General features: G+C 35.4%; 1 protein-coding gene across 3 annotated transcripts in view; it reads left to right on the top strand.

The window, feature by feature from the left end:
* The window catches only part of UBE3A (ubiquitin protein ligase E3A), a 98933-nt gene that overhangs the window by 8330 nt on the left and 75309 nt on the right, over window positions 1-15294 (top strand). The window lies entirely within an intron of this gene.

Below are 15294 nucleotides of genomic sequence, written 5' to 3'. Positions count from 1 at the left end.
CACTTATAGCAACGTCCTCCCAATGTTTCCCAGTCCTGTTACCCTCTTTAATTATTCTCCTGAGGTTCTTGAGTATACATCATATTCTTGTTTATACTTTACTGTATCCCTGTACAAGTATCCATAAGTAATAAGTGTTTTGTGTTGTAAATTTTTACAAAATGGTTCTGTATTGTACATAATCTTTCATCAGATTTCTTTTTTTAAAAATACTTAGCATTTTTGAGTTATATGTCTTGTTTATTCAATTTGCTGTATGGTACTCCATTGTATGGATATATAAAATGTATGTATTTCACCTTCCTTTTTTATCATAAATAATGCTGCAGTGTGATTGCTTTTACACATTTTTTGGTGTAGGTGTTTAAGAAGATTCATTAAAGTGAATTGCCTGGGAATAGGTTGTGAATAACTGACTTTACTAGGTATTTCTAAATTCTTCTTTAAAATCATTATGCCAATATATACTTTATATGTGTACTTTGTTTTCTAGCATCCTAGCCCTCATTTGGATTGTCCTATTTTAAAATTTTTTCAAACCTGATGGATGTGAAATACCTTTTTTTATACACCTCATTTTTTTTTTTTTTTTAAGATTTTATTTATTTATTTGACAGAGAGAGAGACAGCAAGAGAGGGAATACAAGCAGGGGGAGTGGGAGAGGGAGAAGCAGGCTTCCTGCCGAGCAGGGAGCCCAGTGCAGGGTTGGATCTCAGGATCCTGGGACCATGACCCGAGCCGAAGGCAGACGCCTAACGACTGAGCCACCCAGGCGCCTCTAATATACCTCATTTTAATTTACATTAAATGGTGTAAATGGTGGGTAAATGCATATGAATTTTATTATTTTTGGTATCTTTTAAGTGTTTTATAAATTAAAGAATGGTGTTAAAAAGAGTAAGCCATTAGCATAGTGTTTATGTTGTAAAGGACCTTGACCATCATCTCATCCAGCCTTCTTCTTTTACAGTGCAGCCATGAAAGTTATCAGAATAAGAATAAAATACTGCTGGTTGCCTATTAATGGTATTCTCTTTGGGGATATAGAATCTCAAGTTTCAGTGTTGAAATCATGAGCCTTTTCCTTTATGATTTGTAATTTTTGGTCAAGAAATTTCTCTTATATTGTCTGCTAATAGTTGAGAGGTTTATGTTATTTGTTTTTTTGTTTGTTTGTTTTTTGCATTTAGGTCCATGTGGGAGGGAGTTGGGAATCAGATTTTCTTTTTTTCATGATAAGTGAGTTGTCCCAACATTACCCATTATTTTATTTTTTTTTAAATTGTCATCTGTATCATCTGCCTTCTGCTTGGGTTTGATTTTAGTTTGTTGCTTTGTTTTTTTTAAAACACCAGTTCTACATTGTTTTATTTCAAATAGTTTATATTAAGCTTTGAAATCTGGGAGGACAAGCCTCCCCTTTATTCATTTTCAGAACTATCTTGGCTCTTAGGCTTTTATTTTTTCATAATAATTTAAAACCAGTTTATCAGATTCCCTTGGGGATGTTATTTGGCATTGCATTATATAATTTGAGAATTGATATGGCTTCTCTTGCTATTTATTTGATTCTTCAATATTTTGCTGTTTTCTTCATAAATGCCTTTTACACATACTTTATTAAATTCTTAGATATTTCTTTTTTTTTGCATTATAAATAGCATCCTTTTTTATTATATTTGATTATTGATGGTATTTGTATCCATCAATTTGGGTGAACTCCATCATTTCTAATAGTTTGTAATTTTGGATTATTGTGAACAAATAACAATTCTGTCTTTTCAAATGATCTTTTAAAAGTAGAATTCTAACCTTGTAACTTTCTATTTAAAATTCTTCTTTGGGGGGGCACCTGGGTGGCTCAGTCGGTTGGGCGTCTGCCTTCAGCTCAGGTCATGATCCTGGAGTCTTGGGATCGAGCCCCACATCGGGCTCCCTGCTTGGTGGGGAGTCTACTTCTCACCCCACTTGTGCACGCTCTCTCACTCTATCAAATAAGTAAAATATTTTTTTAAAAAATTCTTTGACTTTCCATTGCTTTTAGAGTAAAATTCAGAATCCTTTAGTAGTTTACAAAGTCCCACACGATCTAGATTCTGTACTTCCTTAGCCTTACCTTTCTCCACACTCCTCACTGAACAGAACCATCTAACAGTACTAGCCTATTCAATTTTTTAGCTGCCTAATCTCTTTCTGTGCCAGACCCTTTGCCAGTGCGTTTCAATTTGTTTGGAACACAGGCAACAAATTTCACCCATCCTTTAGGTCTCAGGGAATACTGCTAAATATTCCCAAATATTACTTAGGGGAGGCCTTCCCTGAGAATCTCCTTGCACTCATTGGTTTTAGTGCTTCCTTGTATTAATGCTGTTAATGAATCTTGCTTTTCCTGAGTAAGTACATAATTTCAACTGCAGTTAAGTAATTTCTTTACTCCTGAGTTGAAGATTCTGAGAAAAGTAAATGGTTGTCTCTCTTTTGTTTATTTATTTAAAGATTTTTTTAAAAAGTAATCTGTGCACCCAACGTTGGGGCTCACACAACCCCAAGATCAGGAGTCTCGTGTTCCACCTTATTGAGCCTGCCAGGCACCCTCTTTTTTTTTTTTTTTTTTTTAAAGATTTTTTTTATTTATTAGAGAGAGTGAGAGAGAGAGAGAGAGCACAAGAGGGGGGAGCGGGAGAGGGAGAAGCAGACTCCCTGCCAAGCAGGGAGCCCGATGCGGGACTCGATCCAGGGACTCCAGGATCATGACCTGAGCCGAAGGCAGTAGCTTAACCAACTGAGCCACCCAGGCGCCCTCTTTTTTAATGTGCAATGTCAAGCATTTGTGAGTGCTGGGTGAATGAATGCATGTTCATGTACTGATTGATCTAGAAATACTATTCCAGTTGGTAACTGCTTAAAAGAATATAATTAGGCTACTTTGAGGTATTTTACTAGACATTCATAGAAAATTAAATGCCCTCAATTTTTATTATTTAAGTCCTTCAAGTGTGGCTGGTCTTTAGAACAACAATTTTCTGTCTTTTAACAGAGGCAGTCTAGTTGACTTAAAAGTATATGTGGTAAGTTTTCTTAAAAGCATTTTAAAGTTAAAAGCCAGTTTTTTGTTATCCTTAAATCAGATTTTATGAGTTTAGATACTACATTTGATACACAGATGAAATATAATAAACCTGAAAATATGTGTTCATGATTATTTCAAGGAAAACCCACCTACCTTTAGTTATTTTAGTATCTTCTACTATACATCTTTTTTGTGTGTGTGTGTAACACAGGCTGAAAGCTAGCATAATTCCAGGTTTAATTTTAGGTTAGGCACTATATAAGATTGAACTTAAATGAACTATAGTGCAAAAAGAACCCAGGGGAAAATTTCACAATAGTAAGTCCTTGGGACTATGTGGCACATTTGCTTCTGTTTTCAGATCATAGAATTGTTGACCAGAATGAGTGGTTTATCATTAAAGCCAGGAAATTGAAATAATTCTGGTAGTTTAGAATTTCTAAAGGATCTCTGTAGATGACACTTGATCTACACTTAGATAAGATACTGTTAGTGCTACTAAGCCACGTAATAAAACACTTAAGTAACTTAAAGATACCTTATTGGGGGAAAATAGCATTTTAATATTGGCCAATCATGAGTATACTTTCTATAGTTATTCAGGTAGGTAAATAAGCATAATTTATTTAATTTCTGAACTGTTCACAGAACCCAGAGGGAGGGTCGGGCTACTTGTCATTTTAGAGAGTTCAGTTCTTTTCCAGTGCACAGTGATTGTGATCCCAGAATTCTTTTCCTATATATAACTGATTGTACAACCTAGATTTGCAGCATAGTCTCAATTTTAAATATTAAGTTATTCCCATAAATCATAAAACCAAGAATTCTAACATTTTCATATTTCCAGAGAGCCTCTTGTATTTCCTGGTTGGTCCCCCCCACCTTAAATATTGGTATGTAGAATTATTTTTGAGTGAGGAAATATACAGGTAGATAGCTGTATATTTTTAAGTACAAAAATAAATGAAAGTTCCTCTTCCTTTCTTAGCTAATTCTGAAACATAACAGTTGTTAAATGTAAGTGTAGAAAAAACATAAAATTGCCTGGCAAATACCAAGTAAGTATATCTGTGTAACTACAGATACATGCAGCTTTTTTCCTTTTTTGAGAGTTTTTTTTTTTTTTTTAAAGTACAGCATATAGTTTTTACAGTTTCTGACTTTATTGAGATATAATTCACATACCATAAAATTCACCCTTTTAAAGCATACAATTCATTTTTAGTATATTTGTATTTAGTATATTTGGGTTTTCGTATATTCACCGCCACTAATTTTAGAACATTTCCATCATCCCATAAAGAAACCCTGTACTTGTTAGTAGTCATTCCCTATTTTTCTGTCATCCAGCCTCTGACAACCACTAATCTGCTTGCTTTCTATATGGATTTGCCTATTTTAGACATTTCATGTACATGGAATCATAAAGTATGTGCCCTTTTGTGTATGGCTTCTTTTACATAGTATTCTGTTTTCAGGGTTCACTAGTAGCATGTAACAGCATTTTATTTTTTTATGGCTGAATAATACTGCACTATGAATATATGCACTGTTTAGTCAGTCATCAGTTGATAACTATTTGGATTGTTTCCATTTTTTTGGTTATGTATCACATTGCTGTGAACATTCATGTACAAGCTTTTGTGTGAACATACATATTCAACTCTCAGGTATATCTAGGAATGAAACTGCTGGGTCATAGGTATCTATATTTAACATTTTGTGGAGCTGCCAGAATCCTCCAAAGTGGCTGCACCATTTTACAGTTGCATCAGCAATGTATGAAGGTTGTTTCTTTTTTTTTTCTCTTTTTTATTATGTTATGTTAATCCCCATACATTACATCTCTAGTTTTTGATGTAGTGTTCCATGATTCATTGTTTGCATATAACACCCAGTGCTCCATGCAGAACATGCCCTCTTTAATACCCATCACCAGGCTAACCCATCCTCCTACCCCCCTCCCCTCTAGAATCCTCAGTTTGTTTTCAGAGTCCATAGTCTCTCATCGTTCGTCTCCCCTTCTGATTTCCCTCTGAAGATTGTTTCTGATAGCTCTACTTCCTATGCCAAAGTTGATTGTCTATTTTAGTAATTTTTATGGGTGTGAAGGTATCTCTTTGTGGTTTTGATTTGCATTTGCTTAATGGTTAATGATGATTACAACATTTCATGTGTTGATTGGCCCTCTTTGGAGAAGATCTACTCAAATCCTTTGCTGTATTTTAATTGGGTCTTTTTTTTTTTTTTTTTTTTTTCTTGTTGGGTTTTAAGCATTCTTTATACGTTCTGGTTACCAGTCCCTTATCAGATAGATGATTTGCACATATTTCTCCCCATTCTGTAGGATTGTCTTTTCACTTTCATGATTGTTTCCTTGAAGCACCCAAGTTTTAATTTTTGGTGAAGTCCAACCTATGTATTTTTCTTTTGTTGCCTTTGTTGGTGTTATTTAAGAAACTATTGCCTAATCTAAGGTCATAAAGGTTTATGCTTGTTCTAAGAATTTTGTAGTTTTAGCTCTATGTTTAGGTCTATCATCTGTTTTTGAGTTAATTTTTGCATACGGTATGATATAGGTGTAGATCTGGATTGCATTTGGCATGTTTTTGGATATGGTATACAAATAGCTACCTTTTAGTTTTTTCCACTTGGGTAACCAATTCTCTAGATCACTTGAGGGATCCTTTCCTCACTGATTTAAAATGTCACTTTTAATTTTATTCAAAGATTATTTTATTATTTTATTATTTTATTTTATTTTTTTTAAAGATTTTATTTATTCATTTGAGACAGAGAGAATGAGAGACAGAGAGCATGAGAGGGAGGAGGGTCAGAGGGAGAAGCAGACTCCCTGCCGAGCAGGGAGTCCTATGCGGGACTCGGTCCCGGGACTCCAGGATCATGACCTGAGCCGAAGGCAGTCGCTTAACCAACTGAGCCACCCGGGCGCCCAAAGATTATTTATTTTAGAGAGAGAGGGAGTACATGTGTGCGTGAGCAAGGGAGGAGCAAAGAGAGAGGGAGAGAGAATCTTAAGCAGACTCTGCTGAGCGCCCAGCCCGACTTGGGGCTCAATCCCATGACCCTGAGATCATGACCTAAACTGAAACCAAGAGACGCTTAACCAACTGAGCCACCCAGGTGCCCCAAAATGCCACCTTTTTATATATTAAGTTTTCATAAACTAAAAAAATAAAGTTTTTTGAAGTATAATTTATATCCTATGAAGTATACCCCCTTTTAAGTGTGCAGTTTGATGTATTTTGATGCCTATATATATATACTGTTACAACTACCACAGTTAAGATCTAGAACATTTGAATTACTCCCTAAAAATGTTCCTTTGTGGTCATTCCTCGCTTTTGGCTCTAGGCAACCATTGATCTGCTTATTAGTTTTGCCTCTTGTAGAATTGCATATAAATGATATCATAAGTTATATACTCTTCTTCTTTTGGCTTTGTTCTTTTAGCATGTATTAGAGATACATTTTGTGTTTATCACTTTTTTTAAAAAATATAGTATGACTGTGCCACAGTTTGCTTATTCATTTTTTTGGTGAACATTTAGATTTTTTTCCAGCATTATGCTGTTGTGAATAAAGGTACTCTTTGCATGTGTCTTTGTGTGAAGATACTTTCATCTCTCCAGGGTAAACACCTTAAGTTGTAATTACTGGATCACATGACAAGTTTATGTTCATATTTATAAGGCATTATTTTCCAGATAGTTATACAATTTTGCATTCCCACCAGCAGTGTATGAAAGTTCCAGTTCTTCCAAATCCTTGTCAGAATTTGATACTCTCAAATTGCAGACATTCCGATGGGTGTGTGGTGGTATCCCATTGCAGTTTCTTTTTCTTTAACTATGGTAAAATACACGTAACATAAAAATCCATCATTTTAACTTTTTTTAAGTGTACAGTTCAGTGACATAAAGTATATTCATGTTGTGCAGCCATCACTCTTACTCATCTCTGGAAATTCTTCATCATCCCAAACTCAAATTCTGTACTTGTTAAACAGTAACACTCCCCTGCCCCTGTTATCTTCCCCCTCCCTCCAGCCTCCAGTGACCACTGTTACACTTTCTGTCTCTAAGAATTTGACTATTCTAGCTACTTACGTAAGTGTAATCATACAATATTTGTCCTTTTGCTTCTGGCTTGTTTCACTTACCATGATATCCTCAAGGTTCATTCATGTTACAGCATGTATCAGAATTTCCTTCCTTCCTTCCTTCCTTCCATTTATTTTTGAGAGAAAGAGTGAGCATGCGAACCCACACATGAGCAGGGGGAAGGGCAGAGGAAGGAGAGAAGCAGACTCCTTGCTGAGCAGGGAGCCCAATGCTGGGCTTGATCTCACAACCCTGAGATCATGACCTGAGTGAAATCAAGAGTCTGAAGCTCAAGTGACTGAGCCATCCAGGTGCCCCTCCTTCTTTTGTAAGGCTGAATAGTATTTCTTTGTATGTAAAAATACCACATTTGTTTAACCATTCATTCACTGGACACTTGGGTTGCTTCTTTTGGCTATTATGAATAGGCTGCTGTAAACATGGGTATACAGATAATCTCTTCAAGTTCTTGCTTTCAGTTCTTGCATGTTTAGTTCTTGGGTATATACCTAGGAATGGTATTGCAGGGTCATATGGTAATTCTGTTTAATTTTGGGGGGTGAATCAGCATACCATTTTCCACAGTGGCTGTATCCATTTTACTTCCTACCAGCAATCACAAGGTTCCAGTTTCTCCACATCCTTGCTAACACTTGCTGTTTTGTTATTTTTAAAAAAACAATTTTCATACTAAAGGGTGTGAAGTATGGTTTTTACATTTCCCTGATGAAGAATGATGTTGAGACGTTTTTATGTGTTTATAGGCCATGTGTATATCTTTTTTGAGTATCCGTATACTTCGCTCATTCTTTTCAGGATACAAACTCTTTATTAGATATATCTATTTCTTCTGTGTCATTACTGATTTTTTTTGTTAATTATTTTATTAATTACCAAGAGAGGAGTATTGAGACCTTCAACTGTAATTGTGAGCTTGCCATCTTTCAGGTCTGTCCATTTTTGCCTCATGTATTTTGAAGCTCTAGCTATTAGGTGCTTTCACATTTAGGACTGTTAGATCTCTTTGTTGAATTGATTATTGTTATGAAATATCTCTCTGTGGTTCTCTGGTAATGTTCTTATCCCAAAGTCTCCTTTGTCTGCTATTAGTATAACCAGTCCTCCTTTGTTATGATTCATGTTTGAATATTATATCTCTTCCAACTTACCTGTCATTATGTATAGTGTCTTTCTTTTGACAATATATAGTTGCATCTTTTTGATTGATTTTTATAATTTCTTGCTGTATTCAGTCCATTTGCATTTATTATAATTGACTATCTGGTTAGGTTTAAGACTACCAAGTTACTATTCGTTTTCTGTTTGTTCCATCTATCTTCTTTCTCCCCTTTCCTGTTTTCTTTTGGATTGAGTGTTTTTATAGAAGTTTGTTTGATCTTTGCTGCTAGCTTATACCTTATTCTTCCTCTGCCCCCAGTGGTTGTGCTAGTACTTACAATATTCCTTAGTTTATATCAGTCTCTCTCTCTCTCTATATATATATTTATCAGTATATTGTGAGAATTCTAATACATTTACCATTTAGATTCTAGCTACTTACGTAAGTGTAATCATACAATACAAAACAAATATAAATTTGTTTACACTCTGTCATCCTTTTGGGTATTGTAGTCTTAAATTTTACTTCTGTATAAGTTATAAACTCCACAGTCTTATTTGTAATTATTTCTTTTAAACGGCCAGTTGTTTTGTAAAGACATTTAAAAACCAAGAAATTATCAAACCAAGTTATTAAACCAAATTATCAACATTTTTTGGTATTTATGCTCATACTTACCATTTTCATTTTCCTTTGTGTAGATTTGTATAGATTTCTTTATGTAGACCCAGGTTTGAAGAACTTAGAAATTTTTAAAGTGCAGATCTTTTGGCCAAAAAACTTTTAGGTTTTATTTGCATGAAAATGCCTCTATTTCATTTTTATTGTTTTATTAGGAAAAATACTCAAATTCATACAGGTGTGAAATAATTGTAGAATGTAATTCCACAATTAACATTTTGCTTTGTGTCATATCTATCCATCTATTAATTTGTTTTATTTTTTTGATGCTTTTCAAAGTAAGTTGCAGTTATTAGTATTCCTCATCCTTAACTTCAGCATGTATATTGTAACTAAAACTTAGTAATTTATAACTTTAGTATATTGAATTTAACTGATTTTGGTATATTGTTCCAGTTATTAACAAATCACCCTTAAATATCAACATTTAGTTTGCTTATGAATTTGTGCTTTGTGCAGAGACTGGAAAGCATAGTTTGTCTTGGCTTTAAGCTTGTCAGAGAAGCTTGATAACTGATGTAATTTGATAATTGAAGGCTGGAATCATCTGAAGGATGGCTCACAAATCTGGAGATTGATGCTGGCTGTCAGGACTTCAGCTAGAGTTCAGGACTATGTTGCCTTTATATGTATGTGGTTGCTTGGCTTCCTTGCCAGGTGGCTGACTTATTCAGTATGGCAGTGAATGGCATTTTTATGACTTAGCATTAAGTCACAGAGTACCACATTCTCTTGACTGAAAGAATCACAGAGGCCACTCAAATTAAAGGAGAAAGGACATAGACCCCACTACCTGATGGAGAATGCCAGTGTTGACCTTGTAAAAAGAGCATGTGTGATGGATTATATTGTGGTGGCAATCTTTGGAAAATAAAGTCTACCACATACATCATTCCATGAGTTTTGACAAATGTGTACACCTTTGCAGCACTTAAGTCCTATCAAGTTATAGAACCTATACCCATTCCTAGTCAGTTCCTGTCCCCATATCACTTCTCCAAATCAACCATTGTTCTGGTCGCTTTTCATCCTAGATTAGTTTACCTTGCACTAGAATTTATATGAGGTTACTTTTACTCAGCATAATATTTTTGAAATTCATCCATGTTATTGCATGTATCAGTTGTTTGTAACTTCATTCTTACACTGTTTTCAGTTCCTAGCTGTTAGGAATAAAGCTAAAATGAACAATTATTTGAAAGTCTGTGTGGATATATATGATATCTTTTCTCTTGGGTAAGTGCCTAAGATTGTGATTTTTGGATTATAGGGTAGTTATAATGCCAGATCTTTTCTCCAAATTGGTTTGTTTTGTTTTACACTCCTACCAACAGTATATGAGATTTCCAGGGAGGAACAGAGGAGGAGGAAGAAGGAGGGGAATGAATCTCAAGCAGACTGTGCTGAGCACAGAACCCAGTGCAGGGCTCGATCCCATGACCGCAAGATCATGACCTGAGCCGAAACCAAGAGTCTGATGCTTAACCAACTGAGCCACCCAGGTGCCCTATTTTAGCTTTTTGTTTCTGATGAGAAGTCTATGGTTATACCCATCTTCCTTCCCCTGTACTTAGGGTCTTTTCTCTGGCCTCCTTTTAAGATTTTCTCTTTATCACTGGTTTGTGATTATCCTGCTTAGGATTTGTTCAGTTTTTCTGTTTTTGTTTTTTTGATTTGTGCATTTATGGTTTCATCAAATTTGAAATAAGTGTCAGCCATTATTTCTTCTATGTATTTTTTAAATCACTTCCCTGCCTCTTATGTGGTCTCTTTTTCTTGGGACTCCAGTTACATATGTGTTAGACCATTTGATCTTGTCTTCAGGTCATTAACATATTATTTTTAGTCTTTTTGTCTCTCTGTGCTTCAGTTTGCTTTGTTTTCTGTTTCATTGTTCCTTTTTTTCTTCCTATAGTGTCAAATACTTTCAGATATCTTAGTTTGTATTTCTAAAACTTCCATTTGATTTGTGTTTTCCATTTCTTACATAGCCTTTGAATTTTTGACCATATTTATAATAGTATTTGAAAGCCCTTATCTACTGGTTCCATCAGTTTCTTCATTTCAGGGTCCATTGATTGGTTTTTTCTCTTGGTTCTGGGTCATATTTCCTTGTTTGCCTATTTAGTAATTTCTTACTGGATGCTGCACATCGTAATAGTCTGTTGTTGAGTGACTAGATTTTGTTGTTTTTTTGAGTATTAAACTTTGTTTTGGCAGCCAGCTAAGTAACTTGCTGGTCACTTTGATCCCTCAAGGTTATATTAGGGTGTGTCTGCAGAAGTCTTTATTTAAGGCTAGTAGTTACTATAAAGGCATGGCCCTTCTTAGTTCTCTACAAAATATCCCTAGTGTCGGTATATTCTCTTCACTCTGGTTTGGGGGAGTTGAGGGATTTCCCAGTCCTGTATGAGCACTGGGAATATTTCAGCTCACTGCTCCTCTTTCTCTAGTTTCAAGGAGTCTTTTACCTTACAGTTTAGGAGCAGAATCAAAGGATTGCCAAGTGGCAGAATTCTGGAGCCTTTACTTTGCATAACTGCCTTCCTCTCATTCTGTTTTACAAATTCAGCCTCTGGAACTTTGAGTTTTTCACTTTAGTGATACTGTTGCCCTCTGTTTAGATTTCCCCTTTATTGGCTACAGATTGGAAAGTGCCTCCAGACAGAAATCTGAGCATTGGGGTGCTCACTTCATTTCTGTTGGTTCTCTCATGGATCACAGTCCTGCATTGTCTGTTACCCAGATCTGAAAACAGCTGTTTCATATATTGGTTTTTTTTTTTTGGACAAGAAGCCACTTAACATACTTTTGGGTCTTTCTCTGGGCTTACCTTCTGTTCCACTTACTGTTTATCTAATGCTCATACCTTACCTTAAAATAAACTTTTGATTGAAGTATAATATACATACAGAAGAGTGCACATAAAATGTACGCATAGCTTGTCGAACTTTCACACAGTGAGTACATTTAGCCAGCAGTCAGATCAAGAAATAACAGCAGCAGCAACTCTGAAGCCCCTTTACACTCTTTGTTACTACCTCTCTTCCCTCAAGAGTAACCACTATCTTGACTTCTAATAGCATAGACTAGATTTTCCTGTTTTTATGCTTTATATAACTAGAATCCATCATATTTAGTTGTGTCTGGCTTCTCTCACTTAACATATTTATGACATTCATCCACATTGTTGGTTGTAGTCGTTGATAGTTTATGATAGTTGCTGTATAGTATTCCACTTTAGGAATATTCCACAATTTATTCATTTTGCTGTTGATGGACAGATAATTTAGTTACTTTCGGTTTGGGACTACTTAGAATATTGCTATTCTAAACATTCCACTAAATATATACTCATTTCTGTTTGATGTATACTTAGAAGTGGAAGTTTCAAGTCCTAGAGTATGCATGCATTTAGTTTTAGTAAATACTGTCAGGTTTTTGAGAGTTGTACTGATTTTAATTATACTATTTAATATTCTGTGGTTTAATCCCTGGTAGAACAAGTTTCTTGAGAAAAAGAGACCTTATTCTTCCATTAAAAGGTGAAATTTTCTTGGTTATTTTGGTATGCTTGGTCTTCAAAACTTTTGTTAAATTGGCATTGGATTAAATTTGTGTTAATTGGGAAAAAATGATACCCTTGTTTGTTTATACATGAATTCCATTTGGAACTAGCCCAAAATCCTTTGTCAGGATCCTGATTGTTTTTTTTTTTTGTAGAGGGGAGGTGTGGTGTCAAGAAAACATAGTCTCCATTACTATGAGAATAAAAAATATGGATAAAATGAGCCGTACCATGAACCAGTTTACAACTAGAAGCACTGATAAATGTATATAGATAGCTATAATATAAGGCAGAAAATAATATAGGGTAGAAATTAATAAGTATTGTATTAATAGCATATAGTAAGACCCAAAAGACAGTGGTTATTTACAGAAGAGGTTAGAGAACCCTGTGAGATACAGCCTTTAGAATGAATAGAGTTTTTAATAGGGTATGGTAGATTGTTGTTGGATGGAGTTTAGTTAGCAAAGGATAGGGAAGTATTTCTGAGTGAAGTGACCTGAGAAACAAAACATTGAAGTCAGAAATACTGATGGCCAGTATGTAATAACCAGTAATCCAGGGATGGGACTAGATCATCAAGTGCCTGGTAATAATGTTATGTAGTGGGCAGTAAGGCTTGTATGAAAGGGTAGAGATCAGTGACCAGGACCGCATATGATATGTAGAGTTTGAAATTTAACTTGTAGGCATTAGGGAGGCATAGACTATTTTGAGCTTGAGAGTGATATGACAAAGTTGGGAAGATAATTCTAGTAGAGGGAGTAAAGGATACAGGCAAATGGGAAACCAGGTGAAGTAATGAGGGTCTGTACTATTTTGGTATACGTGGAGAAAAATAAGGAAGCAAGAGATACTTCAAAGGTAAAATTTACAGGATTTGATTATAAATCAGAAGTATGGTACAGTGGAATGAGGATGGCCTTTAGAATCAGACAACTTGTGTTTGAATCATAACCTTTATTTACTAGTTAAATGATCTAAATAAAGCAAGTCACTTAAGAGAAAACTTTCCTCTCTGTGAGTATCTTCAAGCATTAGAAGTATAAAAATGAATGATCCAGAGTCTGGACTGGCAGGTTTGGGCCAAGTTGTGTATAGTTTGATTTGAAATGTTTGGAAGATCTAGTTTTATTCTGAAAGCAACTAAAAGTCAACAAAGGAAGAATTGGGGGTAGTGTTGGAATATGGGAGATTTCTGAGATAGAATTGGTAGCACTGGGTGAACAATTTGCTGTACTGGGAAAGCGGGGGCCTTCTCTTTAGAATATGACTAGGCGAATGGACTGATAGAGCCATTATTATCTCACAAGGTTTTTCTTAATATGTGTGCTAAATCTTGCTCATGCCTCAGAGCTTAGTTTATATGTCACTTCAGGAAGAATGCCTCTCCTGTTTTCCCAGATTGTCGGAACTCTATATACACTTACCATATCCTGTGTTTCTCTCTCATAACACTGAATTATACATTGCAAATGCATAATTTACTGTGGTTTTTTATTATTTGTACCCATTTTGCTTATTGCATGAGGACAAGAGATTATGTCTAATTTCTTTAACTGTGTTTTGTTGTTTTTTTTTTTTTTAAGATTGTATTTATTTATTTGACAGAGAGACAGCGAGAGAGGAAACACAAGCAGGGGGAGTGGGAGAGGGAGAAGCAGGCTTCCTGCCGAGCAGGGAGCCCGATGCGGGGCTCAATCCCAGGACCCTGAGATCATGACCTGAGCCGAAGGCAGTCGCTTAACCAACTGAGCCACCCAGGCGCCCCTTTAACTGTGTTTTTATCCACTTCATAGGCACTCAAAATCTATTACACTTTTTAAATTGAGATATAATTGATGTATAACACTGTATTAGTTTCAGCTAGTAGACATTTTTTGAATGAATGAATAAGAATTTGAAGGTTAACAAGTATCAACCCGCATAGTGGTTAGGCTAAATAAAAATGAGAGGGAGAAAATAAAGAATGGCAACAATTTTTTCAGTCTGTAACTAGAAGAACAGCTAGATGGGGCACATTTAAGTTGGGAGTGAGTTTTTTGGGAAATAATTGAATTTGATTTTAGATGCTAATGATAACATCAAGTGTATGTGTACCATTGGTAATTGAGAGTAGCAGACTTAAAACTCAAGTTAAAGACGTAAAGATGTAGAGTTAGGGATCCTAAGTATGGAGGTGCTATCGAAATGGATGGAATTGCACGGATAATTAATTTAGGTTAAGAAAAGGGACTAGTGCAAGAAACTTGAGTGACCAAGAATGAGAGCTAGGAAGGTGAATTAACAGAAGGCCTAGTTGCTGTCAGAGGTAGAATGTAGGTAGGTACAGCATTATGGAAGTGAGAGGAGGTGAGGAACGATTAGTAGAGTGAAATGCTACAGAAATAAAGTAGGATTAGGGGCCACAGGATTTAGAATACACAGGAAAGATGATGACTTCTGTAAGAAAAATGTCAGTAGGTGGAAGGTATTGTATATCAGCAGCTGAGCTAATGGTTTTCAGGTCTTTCAGCAGTTGAAGGAAAATAAGGAGCCAGTACTCATGGGTTAATGGAGTTGAGGGGATTATGTGGGGAATACTATATGAAAGCAGTATTTAAACATTTTAACCTAACTATAGAATGGATGAGAATAGTCTTTGATCAGTTGTGAAATTTATAAATGTACAAAACTTAAAAGAGTTTCAACAAGAAGCTTTACCCATAAATTTAAGAGATAACCATGGTG

This window comes from Mirounga angustirostris, unplaced genomic scaffold (genome assembly GCF_029215605.1).
Source record: "Mirounga angustirostris isolate CCGP_5_RB_7025 unplaced genomic scaffold, mMirAng1.0.hap1 SCAF_9, whole genome shotgun sequence".
Classification (NCBI taxonomy): Eukaryota; Metazoa; Chordata; class Mammalia; order Carnivora; family Phocidae; genus Mirounga; species Mirounga angustirostris.
Note: the sequence above shows the minus strand (reverse complement) of the source record. Positions and strands in the feature narration are given on the sequence as shown.